The sequence below is a fragment of the Bos javanicus genome, chromosome 5 (genome assembly GCF_032452875.1).
Source record: "Bos javanicus breed banteng chromosome 5, ARS-OSU_banteng_1.0, whole genome shotgun sequence".
NCBI classification, from domain to species: Eukaryota; Metazoa; Chordata; class Mammalia; order Artiodactyla; family Bovidae; genus Bos; species Bos javanicus.
Genome location: NC_083872.1, coordinates 62,291,613 through 62,308,270, shown reverse-complemented (window position 1 = coordinate 62,308,270; position 16,658 = coordinate 62,291,613).

Here is a 16,658-nt window from a genome sequence, read left to right as displayed (position 1 = left end):
ACTTAACATGACCCAGAATAATGGAAGCTTTTCATAATAGCACAACATTGATGATTCACACCAAGTTTATGCCCAATTGGAATCTTTGCTAAACTTATAAGTAATCAAGCAGATCAAGTATTTTTCTTGAAATTTTGTTTTCAGGGCAAAAAAGAAGATCTACATTTCAAAAACATTAGGATATAACTTTTTTTTTCCTTTCATTTTCAACTACACATGAAAAGAATATAGCTTTGCCTTGTTGCTCTGCTATATTCCAGTAACACTGTTGGACAGATCTAGGTTCTTTTATGGTGATAATGTTTACCCAGTGGATCTAATATGAATCACATCATTTCTCAAGGCTTGAGTATGTCTTACAGATATTCCTTCCAGAAAAAATGTTTCAAGATGGTGGGCACATGTTGCTTATGATCATCTTATTGTACTTTCTCTCTTCAACTTTCTTAAAAGCAAACAAGAAACAAGAACAGTGCAAAATAAGTGGAAAAATCCATAGCCAATTCAGAAAAGAAAATAACATGACTCCAAGGGGGAAAAATCATGTAAATATTATGAGATACTATATATATATATATATATATATATAAGAACAGAAGGTAAGAACCAAAATGTGAGTGTGTGTTCAGTCACTCAGTCGTGTCCAATTCTTTGAGATCTTATGGACGGTAGCCTGCCAGCCTCCTCTGTCCATGGGATTCTCCGGGCAAAAATACTGGAGTGGGTTGTCATTTCCTCCTCCAGGGGATCTTCCTGACCCAGAGACTGAACCCACTTCTACATTGGCAGGCGATTCTTTATAACTAGCGCCATCTGGGAAGTCAAGAACCAAACTAGGTACCCTCAAACCTCTGGTACCAGAAAGATTTCCCTTAGCGTAATAGTTCTCTAAAAACCTAAGAGAAGACAAAAAGATGTCAGTTTCTTGAAGAAGAGTAAGGTCCTTTTTTCAAATTCATATGTGGAAATTTAATGTTTTAATGCACGTGTACATCCAGAGTGACGTGATGGAGGGGGCTTGGATTCCTGAAAGTCTTCAGGTAGTATAACCTTTCCATCTATCTTGCACATGTCAGTTACATGTGCCTGAAATAAAGTCCTGTATTATTTAAATCACTATATTAGTTAAATCAATTTCTATATTATTTAAGTCACTATATTTGAGGGCCTACTGTAACACCAGCCCAGATTTACATCAATAGCCTACATAATATGAAAAAGTACCAGAGGAAAAAAAGTGGCCCAAAAGCAAAATATTAGAAGATAAGCTAAGAACATGTTTCACTACTAAGAGCAAAAAGAGGTAAAATATAAGAGAACACCTAATAGATACAAAGTATCAATCCCAAAGGTCCAAAACCTGACTACTAGCAGTTCTGAAAGAAGAATTGAAAAGTTGGTAGAAGGAAATTAGGAAAGAAGTAATATGTTGAGTGTATTTATATAAAAGGTAAAACAGGCAGAATGAAAATTGCCATTGGACATTAGGATAGTGGTTATGTTGGCAGAATGATTAGAAGAGGGCATAAGGAAGACTTCTGGGGTGCTGGAATCCTTCCATTTCTCATTCTTAGTGCTAGTTACAAGGATGTTTTCAGCTCGTAAAAAAATCACTGTGTACTCTTATGACTTGTGCATTTCTCTCTAAGTAGATTATATATATAAGAAAATTTTAATAAAAGAAAATGAAAAAAAATTTCCAGCAAAGAAGATGAAACTTTCCTTCAAAATAGTGTTTCAAGTGCCAAAAAAGTCCACAGCAAAAACCATTGCATAATTTCTATAATTTCTGAACACCAAAAACAGATATCTCAAAAGTTACCGAAGAGAAATAAAGATAACCTATAAAAAAACAAAAAGTAGGTCATCATCAGTAATAAATGCTAGAAAACAATAAAATAGAGCTTTCAAAATTCATAGAACATTATATTGATTCTAGAATTCTACAATTAATCAAGCTAGTAATCAGATGTGAGCAAAATCAAGTCATTTTCAGACACATGAGAACTCTTCAAGTTTATCTCCTTATTTTAAAGCCTTCTTTAAGGATGTACTCAGGCAAAACAGAGATTAAGAACAAGAAAATGAAGATGTCGGATATACAAGATAGAGGAGCTAAACCAAAAGTCCAGGGATAATCATGATAAGATGACAGCTGTAAAACAGGACAAAAAAAAAAAAAAAGCTAATTATAGAACAAAAAGTTATTGCCATACAACAAGCATGGCTTTAGGTAGAAAGGAATGGATCTCAAAGACTATTTGCAATGATTAAGAGCTGAACTACATCAATAACATTTCCCCACCTCAGGATAAGAGATGATCAAAAACTCAGAAAACAAACAAGAATATTATGTTCCCCAAATAAAACAAATTAGGCTTTAATGAAGTGTAGGAATAAAGAAATCTTTTGACCTTGGTTCTGAAAACATTGTATTTTTAAGTGGCAGAGAGACACATAAAGAGATGGCATATGAGTACACATTGGCTCTGCAGTAAAATACATTTACACAGTCATAATAATGGAAATGCTTTTAAACGCTTTCAGCATTTAGGTAAAGCAATAAAGGTTCCATTATAATTGGGGAACAAAATGTAAATGTTATCACCCTTGATAATAGAAAAGTAAAAGTACTTTTATATTCTACATCTGAAAAAATTGGGGAAAAGAGGCAAGGAGAGAGAGGTGACAAAAGGGTCTTGTTGGTATTACCCTCACTTAAAATTTCACAACCATGAGATATTTTTTTAAATTGTGCTGAGAAATATATCAATTTATCTATAGTTATAAGACTATCAGATATTAGAACTGAGAGTGGCAGTGCTTCTTTTTCAGTTCAGTTCAATTCAGTCACTTAGTCGTGTCTGACTCTTTGCAACCTAATGGACTGCAGCACCAGGCTTCCCTGTCCATCACTAACTCCTGGAGCTTGCTCAAACTCATGTGATCAAGTCAGTGATGCCATCCAACCATCTCATCCTCTGTTGTCCCCTTCTCCTCCTGCCTTCTTCCCAGCATCAGGGTCTTTTCTTTTTATTAATCCAATATTTGACTTCCAATAAGTTATGATTGAAAGCATTTGTTAGATAACAGTCATTCAACACCCAAGAAAAATTTCTAACCAGGAAATCAAACAAAAGTCTTCTCAATTAAGATAAATGAAGACCTGTAATAAATGGGTACTGTGAAAATAAAAGCCTTGGTGGCTCAGTGATAAAGAATCCACCTGCCAATGCAGGAGATGCGAGTTCAATCCCTGGGTAGGGAAGATCCCTTGGAGGAGGAAATGGTAACCCACTCTGCTATTCTTGCCTGGGAAATCCCATGGACAGAGGAACCTGGCGGGCTACAGTCAGTGGGGTCGCAGAGTTGGACACAACTTAGAGACTAAACAACAGCAAAAGTTAGGCAATGGCTAATTCTTTTATTTGACCTGTGAATTCCTTTCAAGGAAAAAAAAAAAAAATCCAGTGAAGAATGAGATGCCTCCTCTTAATCCTAGGTCTTTCTTCAGTCTGCTCAGTGAGTTAGACTTACACACCATTTTATTTCTGAGTGGGTGGACATTCAAGGCTTATCTTGCGTTTCCTCCAGACAAATGCATTGCCCCAGACATCATTTCTGCTCCTCCAATTTTTGGGGGTGTAAAGCCTGATTATCCAATAATAAATTCTAGTTTCGTTCCCCATGTTTATCAAATATCCCAAAGCTGTTTGTTAGTTTAGCACTTGTAACTTTAATTTTTCTCAAACCTCAGAGAATGTTTTGTGAGCAACCCACACAAGATTTCTGAAACTATTAGAACAATATTCTGTCTGTAACATTTTTCTCTTTTGGAAAAAATTTCCATCTTTACATGACAAGAGCTTACAGTTTTTTCAGAACTCTTATTAATGACCTCTTTCTCCATTTAATGGGCTATTATCAACCTGATTCTAAAGGGTAAAATCTGACAGGAGACAGCCTTTTCTTTGAAATGACAACTTTTAAAATGTAAGATAAGAGAGTAACTGGTTTGAAACTATCAAGGAGTTGGGTTTTCTTCATGATGACGATGTTACCAGTGACAGAATTAGCTGACTGTTATTTTTTACCCTCAGTTAGATACTGAACCATTTCAGTCAGAACCCCTGGGATTCTTTTCCTATTAGCTGGTTGGGGAAACTGGTGGAGTCTCTTGCTGTGTAAATTCTTTGTATTTTATGGCTATTACCATGGGTAATATTCGTTAATCACAGAGAGGAGTGTTAAACAGATATTGTGTGCGCCTGTCTTTTCCCCATTTGGATGGCATGGCGTAGCCTCTGGCAAATCACTAGAGTTGCCATTTCTCAGGGATTTGTTTGTGGAGTGGCCAATTTACCTCAGGGCCTGGGTGGCCAACATCAAGGGAAATAAATGACAGGCATGGCACAGCCTGTCAGCTGTTGTAATTAAGTAACATTAACTGCCATGACTGCAGGAAAGGGTGGCTCAGAATCATAAAACGTCACAGGTGTGTGGGACCATCCAATGCCATTATTTTATATGTGAGAAGATTGAGTTCAGGGATTAACGGGTTGGTTCAAGGTCGCACAGGTACTTTATCAGGGCTTTACCATGTGATTTCTTTCTCCCACCTGCTCACCACACTCAGCTGCTAGAATGATTCTCTGCCAACCCAGTTTCTTTATATCCCTCCCCTGCTTGGAAACCTTACCATCCCCTATTGTTTCTAGTGTCAGGGCTGTGAGGGGTGAGCAGCTGGCAGGAGCCCAGGGCCCTATCATGGACCAGGCACCAACAATGAGACATAAATGGTCAGCTCTAACAGCAGTTATCAAAGTCATGAGACCTGGAGGCAGAAAATTTGGGTTCAGCTCCCAACAGCATCACTAAAACCAACAATCTACATGTGGGATAAGCCCTCCCCATAATCTGGACCTTGACTTTCTCATCTGCAAAATGAGCATGTTAGATTAGATAGATGTCAATGGTCCTCTTTAACTGATGATTCTGTGACCGTATCGTGTTCTTCAAAGCTTTAAAGCTGAGAGTCAACACATGCACAGACCTTTTCCTCTGAGCACCTCCCAGTCTTCTTGTCCTTCCTGTAGAGAATGAAGAGGTGTTATTTTTCCAGTCAGAACCCTGCAATTTTCCACTTGGGAAGGACAGAAGAAACTAATGGAGTAACTGAAATCCAACATTATTGTTTTCTGGATGAACTTACTTCCCAAGACCTTTGTCTACCCTAGCTTATACCTACTTCACTTTCTAGTTCAGTTTTTCCTAATTACTTTCTCTTTTCTGTAATTTTCCTAATTTTTGAAGACTGGTCCTTTATTCCCCTCATCTTTCCATTCCTCCTGCCAGTTTTCCCTCTTCCATCTTCCATTGTCTTTCTTTCTCTCATTCTTCCTTCAGTTTTCCTATCCTGGTGACAGGTTCCCATCAAGGACGGGGATTATTTTATATTCTGGGGAACAGTCAGCCAGAAGAGTTTTCTTCTTCCCATTTTCTCCTCATCTAGATTGTCATGAAACAGACTAGGGATTCCTAAAGGACTAGAATAAAATAGCTGGTAAGAAATGACCATGGCCTTTGCCTTCTAACTTAACAGAATCCTTAGCCAAACTGATATATTCATCCAAAGGGAATGACAGATGTAACTTTGCAGCAAAATATTCAACTGAGATTCTCTGCAAACATGCCAGCAATCGCATTTCTCTGGTTCCTCATGAGTCTCACAAAGGAAACAAAGGACTTATCTTGCTCCACGTTAAGAAAAGTTATCAGATGAAGCTTAAGGCAGGTCTGAATGTCCTGAACTCTGCGGAGATTATCAGCTTCAGTTTTACCAGCTTCTCCTCCCTTTGACCGTCAGCATGTAGCTTTTCTCCGCAGTGAGAGATATAAAAGCAAAAGGAGTCGAGGAACAGGACACAAAGGCAGGAAGGAAAAAAATGCCAACAGAGTGGGAGATAATGGAACATGGCAAAAAGTGAAAAACTTTTGAAAGGAAGATATTATCCTACTGGTTTACAAAAGGTTTCCCCCCCCCCCCCCCCCCCAGTGCATGCATGCTGAAAATGAAGGATTCTTTGTATACCAGTCAGTGCTATTCCCAAGATTCTGCTTTCATTGAATGAAATTTCTTGTCCTAGGGCTCTGCATTTGCAGTGGCACTGGTTGTGGTGTGGGGTATTTCATCCATTTGTGACCTTTCTTTCCTGACACCATGCTTACAGGCAAATGTTCATGCCAGTTAACCTTCTCTGTTTTCCTCCGGTGACCTTACGAATTTCCAACAGGAAAAATACAAAATCACCAATTTGTTTTTTCATTACCCAAAGGATAAACACAAAGTGGGGAAGCCTTTTATCTTGCCGCCCTGGCAAACCTCCTCATTACTCAGCACCGAACAAACATTTCCGAAGAGTTAATAAATCCAGTGTGTGGCTTTCTCTGTGCAGGGACTGGCCTACCATCCGAGGCAATCTCTCATTAAGTAAAAAAAGAAATAGAACATACTCATATTTTATTCATGGCCTCAGAATCCCAGGGAAAAAAGTTCAAAAATTTATAGGCACAGAGACATCCAAAACAAAAAGACTCACACTTTCTTATTTCCAATGACACCTTCTGACTCTCAGACCCTCAGAGGAGAGACTGATCCACATACACAAATGGTCCCAACACCACTTCTATTTTAGCCTGCCAGTTTGATTGCTAAAATTGAGCCCAGTGACCTTTCGCCACATCCCACACTTAAAAGGGACAGAGGTTTATTAAAGTATAGCCCTGAAAAAGTCCACTGGGTAATACATTTTATAGTCATCAATCACAGAGATCCTCTCAAGACTATTTAGACTTCCTTTTCCAGCTTTCCTTCGCAGAGTTGTCCAGGCAGAGCCCACACTAAAGGCATCAGCATAGCCATTGCAGCAAGTTTTAATTTACCAATGATTCCTATCCCTGCTAGCCTGGGAAGGCTCTGGTGATTTATTGGACTTGAGCAGAACTCTCATCCATTATAGTTTGTCTTAACTTAATCAAAGGTATCTTCTCCCTTTGGAGCACCTCACCTACAGACTCCGAGGTCACCATGATAAATGTGTCTACTTGACTTCTTTTCCTGATTACTGTGAATGAAGCCTCACAAGCAACTTGATACATTCTGTTAATACTGTGGCCTCAGCATTGGGATGGCTAGAGTCATATTGTGTAGAACTAGCTATGTGGGGAGCTAAGAGGTAATGGTGCTGGGGTTTTGACTGAGTGATGTAATTGATGATTGGAAGCAGAAGTCAAAGGGATTTTTGGTTTTTAAAAAATCAAGAAAGTGAAGCCATTTCTTTGTTTTTTGAAGGAGATCTTCCCATTTCTCTACCAACAGCAATATACATTCCCCTAATTCTCCACTGTTACACACAAACACACACACATACTATGCTATGCTATGCTAAGTCACTTCAGTTGTGTCCGACTCTGTGCGACCCCATAGACGGCAGCCCACCAGGCTCCCCCATCCCTGGGATTCTCCAGGCAAGAACACTGGAGTGGGTTGCCATTTCCTTCTCCAATGCATGAAAGTGTAAAACGAAAGTGAAGTCGCTCAGTCGTGTCCGACTCTTAGCGACCCCATGGACTGCAGCCTACCAGGCTCCTCCATCCATGGGATTTAGACAGCCACAATTTACACAGAAAGAAAGAAAGCTTTAAAATAGTCTTTAATCTAAATGTTCTCTGAGCTTAGTGGTTGATACCAAGAGGACAAAATGTATCTGAACAAATGAGTGTGTGTGACTGCTAAGTTGTTTCAGTCAGGTCCAACTCTTTGTGACCCCATGGACTGTAGCCTGCCAGTCTCCTCTGTCCATGGGATTCTCCAAGCAAGAATACTGGAGTGGGTTGCCATGCCCTCCTCCAGGGGATTTTTCTGACCTAGGTATCAAACCTGTATCTTTTATATCTCCTGCATTGATAGGCGGGTTCTTTACCACTAGAGCCACCTGGAAATAGATATATTTTAAAATTTGTGTGTAAGTAATAAATTATAACCCAAAGAAAACAAAATCATGAAATAACTAGATATTTTTTTTGTATGGCAGAGGCATCTTGGGTCTGTTCTTTAAATGACTTATAGTAAGTATCAAAAATTAACCTTTAGACTTTGCCTGCAATGTCTTTTTAATAGAAAATCATTTGAAACTAATGATCATGAATATAAATTAATTCACGTAGATTCTCTTCTTTGTAGATTCTGAGGTCCTCCAAGTAGGTGACTGTTATATTCATCTTCATAACCCTTGTAATATAGCCAGTGCTTGACCTGCTCAGGGTATTCATAAAATGCAAATATTCAACTGAGTTGTTCACATTTATGATGAGAATCCTATGAATTGTTGTAGTCTTGGTATGAATAATCATAATTCCAAAGATAAATATAAACCAATAAAGCCTGCAGTCAACTGCTTCACTTTTAAATCACAACTGTGATTTAAAACTCTTTAAAGAGGCACATTTTTCTGAATCCAACTGGTCAAAAATTGCACCCTGCCTGGGTCAACTCACAGCACTTGGGACAGAAAAGAAAGACAATATATATTCCTTTGCTACTGTTTGTAGTAAATATATTCTATTCTGTTAAATATTTCAGAGTATAATGTCTCTGTGGGACACCTTTTAAAAGAAAGCCTGGATCCATGAACTTAGGTACAACTGATTTTTGCCAAAGGTACAAAGAAAATCCAATGTAGGATTGATATTTCAACAAATTAGTTCTTAAAAAAAGAAGAAAACTGCTTGCAAAGAAAGTAGAGGTCATTAAATGACAAGTTGAGAATTTAGATCAGGATCCGAAAATATGACTCAGGTAAATCTACTTAAAGCCCGATTTTACACAGCACATGAGCCAACTAAGAATGGTTTTGATATTTTTAAAGGGATGTAAAATAATAAAGAGTATGCAACAGAGACTCTATGTGATTTAAAAAAATGTTTAAAAGATTCATGCAGTATTTAAAATATCTACAGAAAGAGTTTGCTTGACCCTTCATTTAGATGATATTAGACAGCTAATCACCTCTTCTCTAGTAGCATATAAATTCCTTAAAGATAAAGAATACATTCATATTTCACTCTTATTCTGGTATGGCAAGTTAGCAGAATACAGAATTTTGGATTGTCAATTTGAAAATGTTATGGAGACAATCTATACTTTTGTCTTGTTCCATATGATATTTTCTAGTTGCCTCTTATGTTCTACATTTTACAAGGATCTAGATAGTACTAGATTTATTTTTGTTTTCTGCAAGAGCTTTCTAGTCAGTGTTTCTTTAATCACTTTAATCTTTATATTTTTAAAGAAAAGACTTCAATCTATATTTCTTTGAAAATTCTTGCTTTCATATCTTTAAATGTTCTTTAAAATTTTTTACTTATTCACCTCTCTGTTTTGCACTCTGGATGATTTCTCCAAATCAATCTTCCTGTTCACTGATTCTCTTTATAGCTATTTTTAATTCATGCTTTCATCTGCCATCTAGTTTTTCATTATGGAAACTCATTTGATTCCTTTTCGAATTTTTTTTTATACTTCATAAGGTTCTTTATTCACTATTGATTTTGCTTTATCTCTTAAAATATGTTAAGCATTTTATTTTATTGTCTCAGATTATACTCTTTTACTTGTAGTAGTCTCCTGGAGCTCTCTGTGGGGAATATTATATGACTTAAAGAGAAAAATTATGGAAGTAGGAAGAACACGGAATGTAGCCTGGCACCAGCCAACATTCATGGAATAAATCATGATTAAAACAAAAGGACAGGAGGCTGTAAAGGTTGGTTGGGACACAATTAAAAAAAAACATTTTCTTAAGTTAAAAAATATTGCAGTTTACAATGTAGATAAATAGGAAGCCATGAAAGGTTAAACAGAGAGGTGATCTGATAAAAGAATGATTTGGAATCAAGGTATATCAAATTTTTTTAGTTTTTTGATAATTTTTTTCTAATACAAGTACTTTAATTATGGAGAAAGAGAATTTGTGAGATAATTTACTTTGCTCAAGAGCATAGAGCTAAGGGAAAACATTTTAGAGAAGCAAGATGATAAGTAAAATTAGAGGAGGCAGGAAGATGGATTTGAAGACTTAAAATAGCCAACACAAGGAGAAGAAAAAAGTTAGGGGACCGACAATAGCTGACTCTAAGATTTACTATAAAGTGATAGTAATCAAGACAGGGTAGTTTTGGCGGAAGAATAAGCTAACAGTTAATCAACACAACATAATAGAGTACCCCCAAATAAATTTAGTCAACTGATCTTTGACAAAGAAGAAAAGCAATAAAATGGAGCAAAAACAGTTTCTTCAACAAATGTGCTAAAACAACATATTCATATGACAAAAAAAAAAAAAAAAAAGAATCAAGACACAGACCTTACACCCTTGGCCAAGATTAATTCACTATGGAAGAAAACCTACATTACCTTGGGTTTCAGTTCAGTTCAGTCGCTGAGTCATGTCCGACTCTTTGCGACCCCATGAATCACAGCACGCCAGGCCTCCCTGTCCCTCACCAACTCCCAGAGTTCACTCAGACTCACGTCCATCGAGTCAGTGATGCCATCCAGCCATCTCATCCTCTGTTGTCCCCTTCTCCTCCTGACCCCAATCCCTCCCAGCATCAGAGTCTTTTCCAATGAGTCAACTCTTTGCATGAGGTGGCCAAAGTATTGGAGTTTCAACCTCAGCATCAGTCCTTCCAATGAACACCCAGGACTGATTTCCTTTAGAATGGACAGTTGGATCTCCTTGAAGTCTAAGGGACTCTCAAGAGTCTTCTCCAACACTACAGTTCAAAAGCATCAATTCTTCAGTGCTCAGCTTTCTTCACAGTCCAACACCCACATTCATACATGACCACTGGAAAAACCATAGCCTTGACTAGACGGACCTTTGTTGGCAAAGTAATATCTCTGCTTTTTAATATGCTATCTAGGTTGGTCATAACTTTTCTTCCAAGGAGTAAGCATCTTTTAATTTCATGGCTGCAATCACCATCTGCAGTGATTTTGGAGCCCCCCAAAATAAAGTCTGTTTCCCCATCTATTTCCACTATTCCCCATCTGTTTCCACTGTTTCCCCATCTATTTGCCATGAAGTGATGGGAATAGATGCCATGATCTTAGTTTTCTGAATGTTGAGCTTTAAGCCAACTTTTTCACTCTCCTCTTTCACTTTCATCAAGAGGCTCTTTAGTTCCTCTTCACTTTCTGCCACAAGGGTGGTATCATCTGCATATCTGAGGGTATTGATATTTCTCCCAGCAATCTTGATTCCAGCTTGTGCTTCTTCCAGCCCAGCGTTTCTCAGGATGTACTCTGCATATAAGTTAAATAAGCAGGGTGACAATATACAACCTTGACATACTCCTTTTCCTATTTGGAACCAGTCTGTTGTTCCATGTCCAGTTCTAACTGTTGCTTCCTGACCTGCATATAGGTTTCTCAAGAGGCAGGTCAGGTGGTCTGGTATTCCCATCTCTTTCAGAATTTTCCACTTGGGTTAAGTGATGCCTTTTTAGATGCAACATCAAAGACATGATCCATGAAAGAAAGAATTGACAAATCTGACTTAATTAAAGTTTAAGAAATCTGCTCTGTGATAGACAATGTTGAGAGAATGAGAAACAAGCCACACACTAAGAGAAAGTATTGCAAAAGATACATTTGATAAATAACTGTTACCCCAAATGTACAAAGAACTCTTAAAACTCAACAAGAAAACAACCTGATTAAAAAATGAATCAAAGATTTTAACAGACACTTCACCAAAGAAGATATAGAGATAGCAAACAAACACATACAAGATGCTCTACATCATATGTCATCAGGCAAATGTAAATTAAAATAACAGTGAGATGGGACTTTTCTAGCAGTCCAGTGGTTAAGCTTCATTTCCAATGCAGGGGATGCAAGATTGATCCTGGTTGGGGAACTAAGATCACACATGCTACAGGGTGTATGGCCAAAATTTAAAACAAACAAACAGTGAGACACTGCTACACACCTATTAGAAAGGCCAAAATCTGGAACACTGACGATACCAAATACTGATGAGTATATAGATGAACAGGCATTTTCATTTATTGCTGGTACAAATGCCAAATGGTGCAGCCACTTTGGGAGACAATTTGGTGGTTTCTTAAAAAATTAAGAATACTCTATAGAGTCCAGCAATCACATTACTTCATATTTGCCCAAACGTGAAAGCTTATGACCACACAAAAATCTGTACATGGATGTTAATAGCAGTTTTATTTATAACTGCCAAAATTTGGAAGCAACCAAGCAAATGGGATATATAGGCTGTTGCATATTCAGCCAATGAAATATTATTCAGTATTAAAAAGGAATGAGCTATCAAGCCATAAAAAGACATGGAGAAAACTTACATGGATATTGTTAAGTGAAAGAAGCTAACTTGAAAACGCAATCTGAGATTTTGGAAAAATCAAAACTATGAGCACAGTAGAAACATCAGTGGTGCTAGGAATGGAGATTGGGGAGAGCGTAGAAAAAAGCAGAGCACAGAGAATTTTAGGGCAATGAAAATACTCTATGATGTTATAATGATGGCTGTATGTCATTATATATTCAACCAAGCCTACAGAATGTACACCGTTAATAGCAAACCACTCATCTCACACACTAGTAAAGTAATACTCAAAATTCTCCAAGCCAGGCTTCAGCAATATGTGAACCGTGAACTTCCAGATGTTCAAGCTGGTTTTAGAAAAGGCAGAGGAACCAGAGATCAAATTGCCAACACCCGCTAGGTCATCAAAAAAGCAAGAGAGTTCCAGAAAAACATCTATTAAGGCTTTGACTGTGTGGATCACAATCAACTATGGAAAATTCTGAAAGAGATGGGAATACCAGACCACCTGACCTGCCTCTTGAGAAACCTATATGCAAGTCAGGAAGCAATAGTTAGAACTGGACATGGAACAACAGACTGGTTCCAAATAGGAAAAGGAGTATGTCAAGGTTGTATATTGTCACCCTGCTTATTTAACTTATATGCAAAGTACATCCTGAGAAACGCTGGGCTGGAAGAAGCACAAGCTGGAATCAAGAGTGCCAGGAGAAATATCAATACCCTCAGATATGCAGATGACACCACCCTTGTGGCAGAAAGTGAAGAAGAACTAAAGAGCCTCTTGATGAAAGTGAAAGAGGAGAGTGAAAAAGTTGGCTTAAAGCTCAACATTCAGAAAACTAAGATCATAGCACCTATTCCCATCACTTCATGGCAAATAGATGGGGAAACAGTGGAAACAGAGTCAGACTTTGTTTTTTGGGGGGCTCCAAAATCACTGCAGATGGTGATTGCAGCCATGAAATTAAAAGACGCTTACTCCTTGGAAGAAAAGTTATGACCAACCTAGATAGTATATTAAAAAGCAGAGATATTACTTTGCCAACAAAGGTCCGTCTAGTCAAGGCTATGGTTTTTCCAGTAGTCATGTATGGATGTGAGAGTTGGACTGTGAAGAAAGCTGAGCGCTGAAGAATTGATGTTTTTGAACTGTAGTGCTGGAGAAGACTCTTGAGAGTCCTTTGGACTGCAAGGAGATCCAACCAATCCATCCTAAGGAGACCAGTCCTGGGTGTTCATTGGAAGGACTCATGCTGAGGCTGAAACTCCAATGACACCTCATGTGAAGAGTTGACTCATTGGAAAAGACCCTGATTCTGGGAGGGATTGGGGGCAGGAGGAGAAGGGGATGACAGAGTATGAGATGGCTGGATGGCATCACTGACTCGATGCACATGAGTTTGGGTGAACTCCGGGAGCTGGTGATGCAGGGAGGCCTGGCATGCTACTATTCATATGGTCGCAAAGAGTCGGACATGACTGAGCGACTAAACTCAACTGAACTGAAAGTATACTATGGACTTCAAGTGATTATGACATGTCAATGTAGGCTTATCCTTGGTTAAAAAAAAAAAAAAGAAAGAAAGAAAAAAAATGCACCATCTGGGGAATGAGGTTTATCATAGAGGAAGCTATGCCTGTGTTGGGACAGGGGATAAATGGGAAATCTCTGCACTTTCCTCCCAAATTTGCTGTAAACCAACATCTGCTCTATAAATGAAGGATTAAAAAAAAAGAAGATTGGGAAGCTGTAGTAATTCAGGTGTGAAATGAAGAGATCTTGCACTAGATTAGTGATATTAGGAACAGCAAGAAATGTATAGGAGAATTATCCACAGGGCTCCTGAATAATGTGTGCAGATATTTGGGACAGCACATAATAGAAAGATAAATCCAAATTGAAAACTGAGACAATTGTGGGGCCTTTAACATTACTGTAGACATGAAGCTGTTAAAGAATGTGGAAATTTTCAAATACAAATAATGGCAGATAGGATAAATGCCTCTTGGCATGTGGCATTTCACATACACACTTAAATTATTTTATTATTCTTATTCAGTATTTTACTGGATGGGAGGTGTGGTGTAGTGGGAAGCGTTTGGGCTCTGGAGCAAAAATAATGTATAGGATAATGTATATCACAATCTTTTATGTATTAGGTTTTCAATTTCCTATCTCACATACAGAATTTTGTATTAATATATCAAGTAGACAAAGAGATATGAAGAATTTTATAAATACAAAGCAATATTAATTGTATGAGATAGGATTTTCTTCTAGTTATAGTATTACAAGCAGAGTTAACTAACATAGTCATTTGGGCAGGCATTTTGGAGTAAGAAGCAGGGTAACAGGCTCAGCTTAGATTCTGTGAAGTCTGTGACATTGAGTAACTTCTTTTTTTTCTGAATGTATATTTCTGAATCTATAAGATATGTATAAACACAATATTTATCATGTTGTTGGATGGATGGTATTGAGATAAATGTGTGCAAAGCCATGACTGGGCATGCAGTTGGTATTCAGTGTTAACTGTTATTATCACACCCCCCAATATGAAAAAACATGGACATGTCACATGGCTGCAGTTAACTTCTTACAATTCAATAATACTTGCAGCCAGTAAAGGCAAAATCCTGCCTGAAATTTAAGGACTGGAAGATCTGAAAGCTTTCATGTTTAAAGCAGAAGGATCGTTTGATCAAGGCTGAAGAAAATGAACATAAATATGTTTCTTAGCCCATTGGACACATATGAAATGATAAAAAAATGTGCATTACTGTTTATTCAACTTTTGTAGTTGGAAATGAAACAGTTATGTGAAGGGTGTCATCTTTTATCTTCTCTTCTATACTTTTGCACTAAACACATATTACTCCTCTTAAAATATTCATGTTTAGGTTGTGCAGTTCTGAGAAGTCAGTCTCTACTTATTCAATACTCATCCTGAATTTTTCCAATCTTGGAAAGTTATGAAATGTAAGCATATCAACACAAAAATTGAAGTAAATCACTGTGGACATTGGCATAGCTGGGTAGAGATTTCAGGAGTTCACTGTCACTTAAGAGCAAGGAAACTATTAATTTGTAAAAGTCCATATCAACCTGGCAGTTACATGTACCTAGCAGGTGTTGCCTAGGAAGCTGTGTTTCCTTAGAATTAACGACATGCCATTATTGTAGCCATTTTTCTAAGTCTCTAGAGTGTCTGTAATTAATAAGTTTAACTGTACTTAAAATGATATAAAGTGTCATTAGTCCCATGCTAAATCATTTCAAATGACTGATTTATTTGCTAGTAAAATTATCCAGGTAATTTTCTCAACCTGACTAATGTAAGGTTTCACACATGAGCACTCCTGCCAGATGAAGCTTGGGAGGTTGTTTTGCAGCAAAAAGAAAAAAAAAAAAAGTTTGCTTTGAAGCTCCACAAAATTGTAACCTAAACTTTTGCTGTTCTCTTCTCTGAGGCAGTTTCTTCACTGAGTGGGTTAGGCTAGACCAGTGGCTGCCATTTAATTTGTAAAGTTCTTTTTTTTTTTTTTATCTTCATGGAATCAGTGGAAACATTTCTTCAAACAAAACTATAATCGAGCATTCAGCACAGTGGTGGTTGAAGAAGGAAACCAGAAGATTCCCTATGGACCTTTTGTCCAAACCCTGCCTTATCCCATCCTTCTTTCAAACCTCCAAGACATCCCAAACTAAATAGCCTTTAGGTCTTTTCTCCTTCCATTATTTTACTTCAAAGTTAGCTTTCCATTCTAAGTGTCTGATTCATTGTTGGTACTTTCATTCTCTGCAGTCTTTTCCTAAAATAGAAGTTAAAGTAAATGAGGTACTTCTGATTAATATGAAAAAGAGAAGTAGGAGTCAGATTACTCTAAAGTATATCATCCAGTCTATTTTCTTAAAACAAAATGGAGGGGCTTCCCTGGTGTTCCAGTGCTTAAGACGACTCCGACTTCCAATGCAGGGGATACGGGTTTGGTCTCCGGTCAGGGAGCTAAGATCCTGCGTGCCGTGGGACCAAAGAACCAAAACATAAAACAGAAGCAATACTGTAACAAGTTTAATTAATATGTTAAAAATAGTCCACATTAAAACATATTAAAAAACAAACACACAAAAACAAACCAAACCCCAAAAAAACAAACCCAAAATGGAGGTGAATGAGAGTTTAAAATTGGCACATCTCTTTTATGTTGGCAGTCTCCATTGTGGTAGGG